Consider the following 17,094-nt stretch of genomic DNA (forward strand, 5'->3'; position numbering starts at 1 on the left):
TTATATACTGCTAAATCACAAAACATATCAAAGTGGTTTACAACATTGAAAAGATTAAAACCACACACAATAAAAGCTTTAGAAAAACAGTAAAAGCCATTTTGAATCAAAAATGTCTGTTAAAAACCCACGTCAGTCAACCATTTAGGGAGTGGTATTTCCTGCATAAGCCTGGTGGAATAAAAAAAGTTTTCATCAGGCTTTTAAAACTTGATACAGAGGGCACCTGCTTTGATGTGGCCAAAGTTTCTGCAGAAATGTCCTGCTTTGGTCCACAAGAGGGCCCTGCTGTCCCACTTAGAATACATTAGGTTTTAAAGAGCAGCATTAGCACACAGGCCACATGGGGTTGATTAATCTTTTTAGATTCATTTCACATATTTATAAACTGATTCACAGACTGAAGCCATTGAAGCAGTGTACAACAATATAAACATGAGGGGGTGTGGGAGAGTCCCTAGGTGGAGACGGAGGCAATGAATTTTACAGATCTGCCTCTGAGTCAGTCTTTGGCCTCCCAGGAGGACACAGTACAGTAAGATCACATCTTATGTGCAGTTAGCTTGCATTCTTTCAGCCAGGTTGGAAGATAGCCTGCTGAAACTGAGCAAATTAAATGTATGCAAGCTGGACAGCTTAAAAGTTTGGGGGGGGTTGTGTGTGCCAGGTTTTCCCCGCAAAGCCCCTTCACTGTTCCTTGTTCACTTGTGTGCAAGCTCTGGAATGATGCAAGCATGGGAGCAGTTTGAGTAAACACATTTATGTGCCATCCCTGGAACATACCCCACCCCATGCAAGATGCAATCATACCTTACTGGGACACACACACACACAAACCAATTTTGGCTGAAGGTTTTAATGCATGGGTAGGCAAACTAAGGCCCAATCGCCTTCTAAATCTGGCCCATGGATGGTCCGGGAATTAGTGTGTTTTTACATAAGTAGAATATGTGCTTTCATTTAAAATCCATCTCTGGGTTATTTGTGGGGCCCGCCTGGCGTTTTTACATGAGCAGAATGTGTCCTTTTATTTAAAATGCATTCTGGGTTATTTGTGGGGCATAGGAATTCGTTCATTTTCCCCCTTCAAAATATAGTCCAGCCCACCGTCCACCCCCAGGTCTGAGGGACAGTGGACCGGCCCCCTGCTGGAAAAAAGTTTGCTGACCCCTGTTTTGATGCATAAGTCACTTGGGTACATAAGTCAGGTGACAAAGCTCTCAGGTCAATGGGTGCAGCAACCAATGAGGTACATGGCCAGGAGTAAGCCAAGACAAGGGATGCGGGTGGCGCTGTGGGTTAAACTACAGAGCCTAGGACTTGCTGATCAGAAGGTCGGTGGTTCGAATCCCTGCCACGGGGTGAGCTCCCGTTGCTCGGTCCCTGCTCCTGCCAACCTAGCAGTTCAAAAGCACGTCAAAGTGCAAGTAGATAAACAGGTGCCGCTCCGGCGGGAAGGTAAACGGTGTTACCATGCGCTGCTCTGGTTTGCCAGAAGCGGCTTAGTCATGCTGGCCACATGACCTGGAAGCTATACACTGGCTCCCTCGGCCAGTAAAGCGAGATGAGCGCCGCAACCCCAGAGTTGTCCACAACTGGACCTAATGGTCAGGGGTCCCTTTACCTTTAAGCCAAGACATTCCCCAAAATCTTTGCTCCTGAAATGGTTGGCACCCACAGAACTGAGAAAGCAAGCAGGCACTCCTCTGACCAGGGTGAGTTTGCCAAATCTGTTTGCACCAGCACAGCTGTGTCCACATCCTTGGTGATGGGAGACAGAGTTGATAGGGCCAGCTAACCGTGTGATGAAATCCCAGACACCTCAGAGAGGGCTCTTCACTGCTGGGAGGTGCTACTAGGGACATGCCAGTCTGCTTTGGCATAGCACTCTGACCAATCCCACCAGGATGTCTCTGCCAGACCCACAACACTTTGGGAACCGGTCCATTTCCCACTTGCACCCAGGACTTTGTTGGGGGAATGGGCAGGACTTTTGTTAGGCAGGCAGAACTGATGTGATTGGCCGGTTAGGTAAGTATTTCTATTGTTTTACTTAGGGGGGAGCAGCTGCCCCTCCCTGCCCCCCCCCCTTGGCTATGTCCATGCCACTGGGGATTGAACCTGCAACCTTCTGCATGCAAAGCAGGTGCCCCAGTACTGAGCTACAAACAGCCCCATCCCCTTAAACCATTAGAAATCCCTTTAAGAGGCGCACAGTCTTGAAGGGGAATAAATGGTATAAAAGGTGGATGCCACAGATATTGTCTGGACTGTAGTCGCCCTGCCATCCTGGATTGCCCTCACAAGATCGGAAAACAGCACAATTATGGAAAGGGTTGGCCTGGGGGTTTAGGCCCTGTATAGAAAACTGTGTACATCCTGGTCTGCTTCTGGTTGTCTGCATCCCTCTTCTTGGGTCAGGGTCACCACCTGTGTCTTGGGCTCTGCATTCCAATGAATTGGGTAGAGTGAATGGTTATTGAGGAACTTGGTATGTTAATAACGTTTACCTTCATAGATGCTGTTTTATTTTTGCTGTGTCGAACACAGCAAATATACAGTGGTACCTCAGGTTACATACGCTTCATTTTACATATGCTTCAGGTTACAGACTCCGCTAACCCAGAAATAGTACCTCAGGTTAAGAACTTTGCAGCAGGAGGCCCCATTAGCTAAAGTGGTGCTTCAGGTTAAGAACAGTTTCAGGTTAAGAACAGACCTCCAGAACGAATTAAGTACTTAACCCGAGGTACCACTGTATATTGAACAGATATATATATATATAAAATATATTGAACAGATGGAAAGCTCTTCATTCTGAACAGGCTGAAAGCAAAGAGTAAGGTTACCGTAACTTCTGTCACAGAGCTTCAGTATGCTGATGACAACGTAGTGTTCGCGCGCTCAGAGGATGACCTCCAAACCATCCTAAATATCTTCGCAGAAGCTTACAGAAAGCTTGGCTTATCACTCAACATTCAAAAAACCAAAGTGCTGCAACTGCAAGTACAAAATAACCCCTCTGCAGTGCCACAAATCCAACTCAATGGTGTAATGCTGGGAAATGTCAATCACTTCTCCTACCTTGTGGGATCACTTCCCACAAGGGCCAACACTGATGCCGAAATCCAGCATCGCCTGAGCTCTGCGAGTGCGGCTTTCTCCCGATTGAAGTGCAGAGTGTTTGAGGACCATGACAGTCGCAGGGAAACCAAAATGCTTGTTTACAAAGCTATTGTACTACCAACCTTACTGTATGCTTGTGAAACATGGACAACTTATAAACGTCATCTCCAACTCTCCAACCAAGATTCCATTAACGGTGTCTCCGAAAAATTTTACACATCACTTGGGAAGACAGGCAAACTAATACCAGCATACTGGAAGAAGCAAAGATCACCAGTGTTGAAGCAATGATTCTTCAACATCAGCTTTGTTGGACTGGTCATGTTGTGCGGATGCCTGATGATCGTCTTCCAAAGCAACTACTCTATTCCGAACTTATTCTGGGCCTATTCTGAAGACTCGGTAGGCTCTGCTCTTAGTGGCCCAGGCATTGTAATTAAGAAGTTTTGTGTTACGTTGTGATATTCCAATGCTATGTGTGGTGTCTCTCAGCTGTTTGGGGACTCTTTTGAGTGGGAAGAAGCTTAGAAATGCAATTGGTCCATTTCTGAACCAATTTGGGGGCAACCCAAAGAGGCACAAGGAAAACAGCAGTTTATGAAACATCAGTCCATAAATATATTTTTATAAATAAATAAAAGGTGGCATGGGGAAATTCCTGAGCTCCTAATGCCTAAAACAAAGGTCAGCACACAAATCTTGCATTGCTGGCAACGTTAAGCTAACATCTCTGGTAGGGAAGAACGGCAAATGGTCACATTCACTCTCTAGGTTCCTGAGATGGTTAGGGATCCTTTTTCACTCTTTGCCTTAAGGTGTGCTTGTGCTGTGTGATGTGCTGCCTGCTTATATTGTGATATTGCTGTCTGAAGGCAGCACCCAGTTACTCTGCCACTTTCATTTCATGCAAGTTTTCAGGAAACTAAAAGGTAAAGGTAAAGGTACCCCTGCCCGTACGGGCCAGTCTTGACAGACTCTAGGGTTGTGCGCCCATCTCACTCAAAGAGGCCGAGGGCCAGTGCTGTCCGAAGACACTTCCGGGTCACGTGGCCAGCGTGACAAGCTGCATCTGGCGAGCCAGAGCCGCACACGGAAACACCGTTTACCTTCCCACTGGTAAGCGGTCCCTATTTATCTACTTGCACCCGGGAGTGCTTTCGAACTGCTAGGTTGGCAGGCGCTGGGACCGAGCAGCGGGAGCGCACCCCGCCGCGGGGATTCGAACCGCCAACCTTTTGATCGGCAAGCCCTAGGTGCTGAGGCTTTAGCCCACAGCGCCACCCGCGTCATAGTCAGGAAACTATGCTTCCTTTATTTCTCTGGTATGTGAATTCCTTGGGGGGGGGGGAATGTTGACCATGGGGACACGTATTCATAACAGGTGCCCTTTTTTAACTCCAACAAAAGATCCTCGGCCTCTTGGGAGTGTGCATGGCTTGTGGGTTCAACATACACATTGCAACGTGGGTAGAGAGGGTGAGCAATGGAGGAAAGTGGTTTCAGAGGCTTCTGGGTGGTCCTGTGAAACTGCTGCATCAGGCCAGTGTGGTGTAGTGGTTAGGAGGGGTAGTCTTGTAATCTAGGGAACAGGGTTTGTGTCTCTGCTCCTCCACATGCAGCGGCTGAGTGACCTTGGGCCAGTCACACTCCTTTGAAGTCTCTCAGCCCCAGTCGCCTCACAGAGTCTTTGTTGTAGGGGAGGAAGGGAAAGGAGATTGTGAGCTGCTTTGAGACTCCTTCGGGTAGTGATAAAGCAGGATATGAAATCCAAACTCTTCTCCTTCTCTTGCTCTGCTGTAGGTCACAAACTCACGGACGGCTGAGTTGCTTGCCAGACAGCTCCCTGGCCCCAACAAATACCTGGGCCACAACCTATCCATCCCTTTTTAACCAAAGACAGGCCAATTTCTTGTGTCCATCTCTGTTAAACTCCCTGCCCAGTTTTGCCTTTTAGGATCCATGGGGTGTTCTCCCCTTTAACTGAAGGGGCTGGGGGAAGCATCCCTGTTCTCTGCCATTACTCATAACAGCCTATGCAGGCAGTAAATGTTTTTGCTGTTGTTGCCACTCAGGGCTGGCCCAGGACATTTTGGCACCTGAGGAGAACCACAAAATGGCGCCTCACCTGCCAGTGAAGAAGGGGGTGGAGTGAAGATCTACATCGGGAACAAGTGGGGAGTGAAGATCTACTTTGGGGACATCTGTCTAGCATAGATTGGTCTACTCTGACTGTCTTGTACCCCCTGGTGGCAAGTACTGCTGGTGTACACAGTATGTAGGGCTGCTATAGGTCTGGGAAATCCCAGACATGTCCTCTTTTGGGGGGCAAATAGGCCCATCCGAGGGGATTCTTACATTTTAAAGGAAATGTCTGGGATTGGGGGGGGGGGATTGGGTCTTTTGGCTCGGGCACAGGCAAGGGTGTGGACTGCTCTGCACGCCACGGCTGCTGCCAGGCCAAGCTGGAGATGGAGGTGTGCAGGTGCTGTGGCGGTAGCCTCACAAGTGTGTGCCCATGAACCTCTTTCCCCAGCTCGGGCTGGCAGCAGCTCGGGCTGTCCTCTTTTTTGCTCTTCAAATTATGGCAACCCTAACAGTATGTCAAGTCAACAGTTTAACGGTGAGGAAATGCAGTCCAGAGACAAACCCAAAGCACAATCCTGTATAAGTCCTGGAGCAGCCAAGCCGAGTTCCATTAACGTGGGCAGTTGAGCAGACCAAGCGCCTCTGCTTCCCTTTTATACCTTGCCTGTTGATAGATCTGTCTGTCTGTCTGTCTGTCTATCTATCTATCTATCTATCTATCTATCTATCTATCTATCTACCTTGCCTGTTGATTGCAGCATCTGGGCTTGGCAAGGCAGGTGACCCTCACTGGTTGTGAGCCCACTCCAGCTGGGGAATCACATACCGCCTCCCTGAGCTAATGAGCCCCACTTGGGCTGTGGGCCCTTGCCTGCCTCACTCTCCCAGAGTGTAACCTCCTGCTGCTCCCTATGTCTCAGAGCCCACCTTGAAGAAGAAGAAGAAGAGTTTGGATTTGATATCCCGCCTTTCACTCCCTTTAAGGAGTCTCAAAGCGGCTAACATTCTCCTTTCCCTTCCTCCCCCACAACAAACACTCTGTGAGGTGAGTGGGGCTGAGAGACTGTGACTGGCCCAAGGTCACCCAGCAGCTGCATGTGGAGGAGCGGAGACGCGAACCCAGTTACCCAGATTACGTGACTACCGCTCTTAACCACTACACCACACTGGCTCTTGAGCATGGAGATAGGGACCTCTGTGGCTCTGATGAAGGGTCCTGAACTTCTGGTCCCTGCACACTAACCCCCTCACCGCCCTCTGCCACCCCATGTGTACTTTCCACAACCCCACACTCCCCCCTCCTAACCGCAGCTTGCCCCAGTGGGTCCCAGTCATGGCTGCACCCTTCACCAAGATCCTCTTCCTCCTGCCAGTTCATGGCACTGACTGGCAGTGGCTCTCTCTCCAGGATCTCATGCAGTGGCCTTTCCCAGCCCTACATGGAAGTGTCATTGGGGATCAAACCTTGGATCAGCTTCATGCAAAGCAGGTGCTCTGGTACTGAGTCCCTGCACACACACACACCTCCACCCTTCCTGGCATCATGCAAGTGCAGCTGCTTTACAAGCCATGACAGGGCATGCTAGGAGGATGAGACCCTTTATTTTGTCTGGGAAAGGCTGCTTGCTGCCCAAGCTCTGGGCCACACAGGTTGTTCTGTGGGTTCCCTGATACCGCTGGGTGCTGCTCAAGGTGGTTTTTGCCCAGGGCTGTGGTTGTTTGGAGCAGTTGCCAGCAATAAATCACACAGCATCAGTGAAGTTAACCCTTTATTCAAGGAAACAAGGCCAGCTCAGGAGGCCAGGTTTAAAGAGCACAGCAATGTAGATCTTGCCCTTATGTGGCAGTTGTGGGGACCTTCCCACAGCTCCCTAAGTCTCCTCTTCTGCTGGTTCCTTCCTGAGCAGTCTGAGACTCTGACATCTTGTCTTGTCTGTCTCTGCTCTGGCCTCTTCATTCTTCTTCTGGTTCTGAGTGAGGTGAGCTTGTTGCAGCAGAAGGGGGGACACCCTGACGTCTTCAGCAGCCTGACTCCTCTCTTCCCACTTGGCCTCCCTCCTCTCTAGCCTCCCCATTTGCCTCTGGTTCTGGACTACTGTCTGCCACAAACTCCCCACACTCACTGAACCCTGTTGCCTCTTCAGCTTCCCACACCTCCTCCTCCTCCCAGTCTGCTGCCTCTTGCCCCTGTGACCACTCATCATCATCCCACCACCAACCCCTGGCTCTGAGCCTGCCTCCCTTGGGAGTTCCCCAGCTGGTGCCTCTCACCATTCCTTTGCATCCAGCCAGTCCATGAAATGGGCGCTGCTCAAGGGGCCTTGATGGTGGCCCAGGCATGCCTGTGGCATCAGCCCGAGTTGACAGCAAAACCAGCCAAATCAGAAATATTGATTTGGGGGAGGCTGGTGGGCCACCTCTTGGTGCGAGCCCTTACTCCATGCAGAAAATTGAAAGGTTAGAGCATGGGGAGTCCTTTGCTCTAAGTCAGGGGTCAGCAAACTTTTCCAGCAGGGGGACGGTCCACTGTCCCTCAGGCCATGTGGGGGGCCGGACTATATTTTTTGGGGGAGGAATGAACAAATTTCTATGCCCCAAAAATAACCCAGAGATGCATTTGAAATAAAAGGACACATTCTACTCATGTAAAAACACCAGGCAAGCTCCACAAACAACCCAGAGATGCATTTGAAATAAAAGGACACATTCTACTCATGTAAAAACACGCTGATTCCCGGACCGTCTGCGGGCCAGATTTAGAAGGCAATTGGGTTGGATCCGGCCCCTGGCCTTAGTTTGCCTACCCCTGCTCTAAGTAGTTGGTCAATAATTGTTCCAGTAGGAGACATTTGCTGTGTTTTGTGAAAACAGAGGGCCTTCTCGGTAGTGGCACCTGCCCTGTGGAACGCCCTCCCACCAGATGTCAAAGAGAAAAATAACTACCAAACTTTTAGAAGACATCTGAAGGCAGCCTTGTTTAGGCAAGCTTTTAATGTTTAATAGGTTATTGTATTTTAGTGTTTTGTTGGAAACCGCCCAGAGTGGCTGGGGAAACCCAGACAGATGGGCGGGGTACAAATAATAAATTATTATTATATTATTATGATAAAACTTATTTCTGTGCCTCTTTGAAAAAAACAATAGCATGTATTATTTAAAACCAATAAAGTGTATTTTTTAAGCAAAAGCCATTGGTCAGGTGGTTGACCACTGCTCCTTGCATGAAGGCTTGCAAGTGTTTTCATTCAAACCAGAAGTGGCTGTAGCAGGGTTCCCTTTTGCATTATTTTTCTGATATAAATCACTCCCTGAAACTGCAGGAACCCTGTGATGGAAAACTCAAGTCAGCAAGATCTTGAGAATCGTTTCCTGCACAATGGATCTTCCCAGTTTTTAGTTCACTCCAATGGCAAAGAATCTCTCTCTCTCTCTCTGAGCTGGTTCTCACTTCCCCATCCAGAATTATAGGTCTCTCCACCCCACACCGTTCCACTTCCTCTGTGGATGCCCTTATGCCCTTTTGGTTTTAACCACCAGAAGTTCCCTGTAAGTGTGACTCACACCAGCCTCTCGCAGCAGCCAGGATTTTCGATCCTTCCCTGTAGGCAAGACTGGAATGCCTCACTAGAACTGGCAGCTGGGCTCTTCAGCACAAACACATATGGGAAACAAAAGCCTCCAGAAATCCTCCCTAGAATCTGTTTCCCAACTGTTTAAGGCTCTCTTCCCTATATATATATAAACCGTATACTTTACAATCCCACTTGCAACCCTGCCTACTCACCTTCTGATTATTTATATCCTGCTTTATTTGCACAAAGTTTTCACGGTGCCATTGGTTCTAATTTGTTTGCAAGATTGTTAGATGACTGCACACCAGTCCACAGTTATCCCATAGTTTCCAGTGAATTCCACCCGCCTGCCCCCCATCATTGAGGGGAGGTGTAGTCCCAGGCAGGGCCGGATTTAGGTTTGATGTGGCCCTGAGCTACTGAAGGTAATGGGGTCCTTTATACGTCCAGCTGTCCTTTGTCAACAACAAATTGTCACTGTTTTTTTGTGTTGAATATATGCTATATGGTAATTTATGGACCTAATAGGTATCTAAAGCCATCTGTCACTGTTGCTGTATGTAGGTTTTGTTTTATTTGTTTTTTATCTTATATTTTGGAAATAAACATGGTTTCCCAGAAGCAGCTTAGTCATGCTGGCCACATAACCCAGAAGCTGCACGCTGGCTCCCTCGGCCAATAAAGCGAGATGAGCGCCGCAACCCTAGAGTCGGCCACAAATGGACCTAATGGTCAGGCGTCCCTTTACCTTTACTCTGATGTGCTTTCGAACTGCTAGGTTGGCAGGAGCTGGGGCTGAGCAACGGGAGCTCACCCGGTCACGGGGATTCGAACCGCCGACCTTCTGATCTGCAAGCCCTAGGCTCTGTGGTTTAATAATAATAATATAATAATAATAATTTTTTATTTATACCCCGCCCTCCCCAGCCAAGGCCGGGCTCAGAGCGGCTTACAAGTAATAATAAAAACAAGATGAATGATTACAACTTAAAAACAAAAGTAAAATACAACATTAAAATAATGGAACATTAAAATATTAAAATGTAGCCTCATCACAGGAGGAAAAGGAAAAGAAAAAAGAAAGAGAGGGAGGGAGGGAATCAAATTGGCTCCAAGCCAAAGGCCAGGCGGAACAACTCTGTCTTACAGACCCTGCGGAAAGAAATCAGATCCCGCAGGGCCCTGGTCTCATGAGGCAGAGCGTTCCACCAGGCCGGAGCCAGAGTTGAAAAGGCCCTGGCTCTGGTTGAAGCCAATCTAACTTCCTTAGGGACCACTAGGGTGTTGTTATTTATGGACCTTGAGGCTCTCCGTGGGGCATGCCAGGAGAGGCGGTCCCGTAGGTACGAGGGTCCTAGGCCGTGAAGGGCTTTAAAGGTCAAAAGCAGCACCTTGAACCTGACGCTGTACTCCACCGGGAGCCAGTGCAGCTTGAAAAGCACTGGGTGAATATGCTCCCATGGCAGAGCCCCGTGAGGAGCCTCGCTGCAGCATTCTGTACCCGCTGGAGTTTCTGGGACAGCTTCAAGGGCAGCCCTGCGTAGAGCGAATTACAGTAGTCAAGCCTGGAGATGACCGTCGCATGGATCACTGTGGCCAGGTCGGGGCGGGAAAGGTAAGGGACCAACTGCTTGATGCGGCGAAGGTGGAAAAATGTCGCCTTGGCTGTTGCTGTAACTTGCGCCTCCATGGAAAGGGAGGCGTCAAGGATTACACCCAAACTCTTAACGGAAGGCAATGGCACTAACTGGGCCCCCGCAAGAGAAGGGAGTTGGTCCCTTATCCCCATGCCATCCCGACCTAGCCATAGGACCTCTGTCTTTGAAGGATTTAGTTTCAATCGGCTCCCACGAAACCATCCAGCCAGAGCTTCCAAACATCTGGTCAGTGTGTTCGGGGCCGAGTCCATCAATAGATAGAGCTGAGTGTCATCAGCATATTGGTGACAGCCCAGCCCAAAGCTCCAGATAATCTGGGCAAGGGGGCGCATAAAGATGTTAAAAAGCATCGGGGAGAGAATTGTGCCCTGCGGCACTCCACACACCAAGGAGTGGCGCGACGACATTTCCCTCCCTAGTGCCACCCTCTGTCCCCGACCAGAGATAAAAGAGCACAACCAGTTACAGGCTATGCCCTGTATCCCCACGTCTGCAAGGCGGTGGTCCAGAAGATCATGATCGACCATGTCAAAGGCTGCTGACAAATCTAAAAGGATCAGCAGTCCTGACCCGCCTCGATCTAGTTGTCTACGGAGATCATCTGTTAGGGCAACCAGAGCCGTCTCCGTCCCAAAACCAGGATGAAAACTGGACTGAAATGGATCTAATGCCGATGTTTCCTCCAGAAACCTACCAAGCTGTTCAGCAACCGCTCTCTCAATTACCTTACCCAGGTCTGGAAGATTTGAAACTGGGCGGTAATTGGATAGGTCTAAGGGATCTAATGAAGTTTTCTTTAAGAGTGGACACACCACTGCTTCCTTCAGTTCCCCTGGGAATGTCCCCGTCTCAAGGGACAAATTGATAATTTCAACCAGGGGGGTCCGCACAACATCTGGACACTCCCTAATCAGCCAAGACGGGCACGGATCAAGGAGGCAGGTGGTGGGCCTACCAACTTGGAGGAATCTATCCACATCAGTAGGGAGTATCCGATCGAAATGGTCCAACACTGGACCCAAAGTCAGTCGAGGGGCCTCCAGTTCAGTCACTGTATCTAACCCACAGCACCACCCATGTCCCTTATCACCAGCTTAGATGCCTTTAAAAGAAAATTGGACGAATTCATGGAGAATACCAAAAGCTACTAGCTATGATGGCTCTGCTCTGTCTCCACGGTTGGAGGCACCAATGCTTCTGAATACCACAGGAGGGGAGGCTGCTCTTGCACTCAAGTCCTGCTTGCAGGTTTCCCACAGTGGGCATCGAGTTAGTCACTGTGAGAACAGGATGCTGGAACAGATGGGCCACTGGCCTGATCCAGCAGGAGGGCTTTTCTTACGTTCTTAATTATATGAATAACTGTAAACTAGTGTTTTTGTTCGTTACTTTCAAAGATCAATAGTTATTTAAAAAAACGGAAACTCTAACCTAACTGAGGCCACTGCAACCTGTAGTTCACCCTTTTTGTTCACTTTCCATGAAGTCTGCTGCCTGGTGACCTTTCCCTCTTTGTGTCTTCAGCGCCAGTCATAAAAAAAAAAGATCCGGTTAATCCCAAAACAGTCCAATGAATGTAAAAGATGAACAAAGCTGTCCTGTCAATAGCTTCTTTCATTTCATTTTGTTGTATTTTCTTTATCCTTCCTTCCCAACTGTGAGAATCAACATGTTTGGGGTGTGTTTGGAGGAAGGGACATTGCCTTTGTAAGATTTCCAGGATCCTGCCCTCTTCTCCACAAAGTGCTCAAATAAACACAACAGTCTTGCCTGCCTTGGAAGAACAGATCATTTTGTCCTTCCAGGAAAGTAGGGTATGCCACAGCTGAACCTCCGTCTATTTACTTCCTCCTGAGCTGAGTGTCTGGAGTGTCTAATCTTGTTTGCAAAAGCAACAAGGACAATTTGTGTTTCATTTCATTTGTTTTAGTTAGCGCTGCAATCTTTTCCTATGTTTGCTGGGAGGATAAATCAGCTGAAGTCCTGGCATCAAGGAACACATTTTGCTAGTTGTTAAAGAATACCAGCTGGATCAGGCCAAAGGCCTATCTGGTCAAGCCACCTGTTCTTACAGTGGCCAACCAGGTGACCCAGTGAGAAGCCTGCAAGCAGGACCCTAGCACAACAGCTGTCTCCCCACCTGTGATTCCCAACAGCTGGTATTTGGAAGCCTACTGTCTGTAACAGTGGATGTGGAACATAGTTATGATGGCTAATGGCCACTGATAGCCTCTTCCTCCTCCATCCATGTTTGTTTGTTTAGTCATTTAGTCGTGTCCGACTCTTCATGACGCCCTGGACCAGAGCACACCAGGCCCTCCTATCTTCCACTGTCTCCCACAGTTTGGTCAAACTCAGTTAGTAGCTTCGAGAACACTGTCCAACCATCTCGTCCTCTGTTGTCCCCTTCTCCTTGTGCCCTCCATCTTTCCCAACATCAGGGTCTTTTCCAGGGAGTCTTCTCTTCTCATGAGGTGGCCAAAGTATTGGAGCCTCAGCTTCAGGATCTGTCCTTCCAGTGAGCACTCAGGGCTGATTTCCTTAAGAATGGATACGTTTGATCTTCTTGCAGTCCATGGGACTCTCAAGAGTCTCCTCCAGCACCAGAATTCAAAAGCATCAATTCTTTGGCGATCAGCCTTCTTTATGGTCCAGCTCCCACTTCCATACATCACTACTGGGAAAACCATAGCTTTAACTATATGGACCTTTGTTGGCAAGGTGATGTCTCTGCTTTTTAAGATGCTGCCTAGGTTTGTCATTGCTTTTCTCCCAAGAAGCAGGCGTCTTTTAATTTCGTGAATGCTGTCGCCTTTTGCAACGATCATGGAGTCTCCATCCATATCCTCCAACATTTCTCCGATGAAAATAGGGACGTCCCATTCCATAATGATTATTTTGCTGTTTATACCCTGCACATCTTACTGAGTTGCCCCAGCCACTCTGGGCAGCTTCCAACATATATAAAAACATAATAAAACATTAAACATTAAAAAAAACCAAAAACCATTCCCTATACAGGATTGCCTTCAGACAGCTCGGGGGTCAGATAACTCCATACCCTCCAACATTTCTCCAACGAAAGTAGGGACATCCTAAGGAAAAGTGGGACATTCCGGGACTGAATCAGAAACTGGGACAGCTTCTCTAGATCAGGGATGTCCCTGGAAAATAGGGACAATTGGTGGGTCTGCTCCATCCAAGATGGTGGCCATCTCAACATCAAATGGGAGCAAATTCCATAGCTTAAATACGTGCTGTATGAAGAAGTGCTTTGGGTTGTATCCAATGTTGGCCCTACCTAAGCCATTGAAGTTTCCGTCCATGAACTTGGGTTCATTAATTTCAATGAGAAGAACTTAGTTGGATATTCTTTAGCATTCCTGCAAAGCAGGGTTTTTTTTTTACTAGATAACCCTTTCCTTTAGACTACTTCCAACTCTAAAATTCCTATGGTTCTGTAATCTGTTTCATTTTGTCTGTCCTGCATCTTCCTGCATTCATCTTCTCCAGATTTCTGCAAGGAGTTCTAAAACAATGCAGGACAAAGCCTCCCTTCTCCTTGAACCATGCATACCCATCAATTACCTCCTCTCTTCCTCTCCTTTTCTCGAAAGTCTAAACCAATAACTCTCAAAGGCTGCAAAGAGCATCCATCACCATTGCCAAAGTTTGTAGGGCACAGTTGGTCTGCCAATGGGCCTGGTGCCTGACGTGTGTGTGTACACACACACACACACACACACACACGTTATGCAGCTGTATGGATGCCATGATCTACACCTTGGGGGGGCAGTGGAATTACTAGGGGGGATGCTAAGGTGTAAGTAGGGGGCAAGGGGTGCTGGATGTAGCATTGGAAAGGACCCCAAAGAACTATCAGACTTTGAAAAGCTGGCATCACTGGATAAAGTTAATCAATTTTGTTGAGTTTTGTTAGTTTTAATTGGATTTTGAATAAATGTGCTATTAATTATTGCTGTTTTGAATTTTGTTGCTCTTACAAACGCGGGCGGCTCTGTGGGTTAAACCACAGAGCCTAGGACTTGCTGATCAGAAGGTCGGTGGTTTGAATCCCCACGACGGGGTGAGCTCCCATTGCTCGGTCCCAGCTCCTGCCAACCTAGCAGTTCAAAAGCACGTCAGAGTGCAAGTAGATAAATAGGTACCGCTCTGGCGGGAAGGTAAACAGCATTTCCATGCGCTGCTCTAGTTCACCAGAAGTGGCTAGTCCTGCTGGCCACATGACCCGGAAGCTGTACGCCGGCTCCCTTGGCCAATAAAGCGAGATGAGCGCCCCAACCCCAGAGTCAGTCACAACTGGACCTAATGGTCAGGGGTTCCTTTACTATCTTTTGTAGGGTAGCAGGCACTGAAGATGAGTTCATGGAAGCAGGGGGTGGTGAGCAGAAAAAGTTAAGGAAGCACTGATCTACAGCAGTAAACCACTTAAAAGGTCCATATTGGCACATAATGTCACGTGATAGCCACATGCTGAAACACAGCGGAAACACATGGGGCAAAACCTCAAGTGTAGAAAAGAGCACTTTCTAAGCACAAATTTTGCCTTTGCCTCACTGCATTCCCCCAGAAAACCTGCTCTTAAATGCTGAATCGGAGTATTTGCTAAATCATCAGTGCTACAGGTTTTCTGGGTGGTGGGGAGCATTGAGTGAAGCAGAAGTGTGGGTGATCCCAGAGTGTCAGATTCTGGGGACATGCCATTAAGCCAGCCTTCCCCAACTTGGGCTGCCCTCCAGATGTTCCAGACCACTATGTTCACCAGCCAGCACAGCTGTATAAGGTCACTGGAAGTGCTTGGTTCAAATGTTTGGAGGGTATCAGGTTGGGAAAAGCTCCAATGAGCCCATCTTCTGGGTTTCTTGGAAGCTTCTAGCGAAGACCCATTGAGAACAAAATGTGGGAGCAGAGTACCAGTGGTTCTGTCTAGTGGACATTTTGTTCTGTGATGGCGGGAGGTGGTGAGTGAAAAGCCTTCTGATCTTCTTCAAACAAATATTTCTCAGTTTCTGCCATCTTTGCCGCTGGGCACACTTTGCCAGACGTCCCCTTCTCTGCCTTGTGTGGTTGGGACATTAAGAACTGTCATCTTCCAGCCCCAACGGACTGGCCTTCGGGGACCTTTTAAAATGCCAACCGAAGGGCACCCTGTACAATCCGGTGGGGGTGGGGGTGGGGCAGGGGATTCCTCCTTCTTCCTCTAGCAAGTTATTTCCACGAAGGCCACTTTCAATGAATTGCGGAGGCCATGTGTTTGTCAGGCTAATTGTGGAAGAGGAGTAAAACAAAGGAAGATTCTAGGAGGAAATGGCTATAATTAGTGAGTCTGTTATCCACTCCCCCCCCCCACCGCCCCACACAGGGAGGGATATTTAGTGTGACAAAGCCTTTTCTGTTCTCTGTCCTTGTTTTTGGGGGTGATGGCGGACTCCTTGATAATCCCTTGGGCATGCGTCATTTGTTCCAGCTGAAATGCTTCAGAAATACAAATAAAAGGCCACATTCACACCATGCATTTAAAGCACCACAGTTCCACTTTAGCAGTCATGGCTCCCCCAAAATAATTATGGGAGCTGTAGTTTGCTCAGGCTGCTGAGAGTTATTAGGAGACCTCACCCGCATTCTTCCAGAGCACCAGTTCCCAGAGTCCTTTAACAATCGGTCCCTCTTCCCAGGGAATTCTGGGAATTGTAGCTCTGAGAGGGGAATCATCATCATCACTTTTAATTTGTATACCACTTTTCTATCTTACAATACTCAAGGCGGTTTACAAGCTGTAGAGACAAAGAATGTGCACCTTATAACAATCTAATGCAATACGAAAATGTGATAATGAAACATAGCTTTAAAACAAGTAATCTACATCAAATAAAGTAACATTCAACAATCATTAGAATAGTGTAGAATAATAATACAGTGGTACCTCGGGTTAAGAACTTAATTCGTTCCAGAGGTCTGTTCTTAGCCTGAAGCACCACTTTAGCTAATGGGGCCTCCCGCTGCCACCGCGCGATTTCTGTTCTCATCCTGAAGCAAAGTTCTTAACCCGAGGTACTATTTCTGGGTTAGCGGAGTCTGTAACCTGAAGCGTATGTAACCTGAAGCGTCTGTAACCCGAGGCACCACTGTATCATCATATAAAAATTAAACAGAAACCCACTCTTAACAATTACAATAAATAATTTTGAAACTACAATCAATAAAACAATGGCAAGCCACAGTGCATAAAATAATACAATACAAATTGAGAAGCAGCGACTGGAGGGTGGGGCAAGGCAGATGGAAAGAGGCCTTGCCTGATGGAGTCTCCCCCCTCACAGTTCTTCCTCCAGGACCAGCGTCCTTATGAGAAGTCCCAAGGCCGGAGGGGGCGGGGGCAAGGCAGGTGGAAGGAGGCCTTGCCTGATGGAGTCTCTCCCCTCACATTTCTTCCTCCAGGACCAGCTTCCTTATGAGGAGACCCAGGGCCAGGGGTGGGGCAAGGCAGGTGAAAGAAGGCCTTGCCTGATGGAGTCTCTCTCCTCCTAACAGCTCTGAGCATCCTTAAACTATGGCTCCCAGAATTCTTTAGTGAAACCATGCCTGTTTAAAGTGTTACCATAGCACTTTAAATGCATGGTTTGAATGTGTCC

This window comes from Podarcis tiliguerta (genome assembly GCF_965153285.1).
Source record: "Podarcis tiliguerta genome assembly, chromosome: Z".
NCBI classification, from domain to species: domain Eukaryota; kingdom Metazoa; phylum Chordata; class Lepidosauria; order Squamata; family Lacertidae; genus Podarcis; species Podarcis tiliguerta.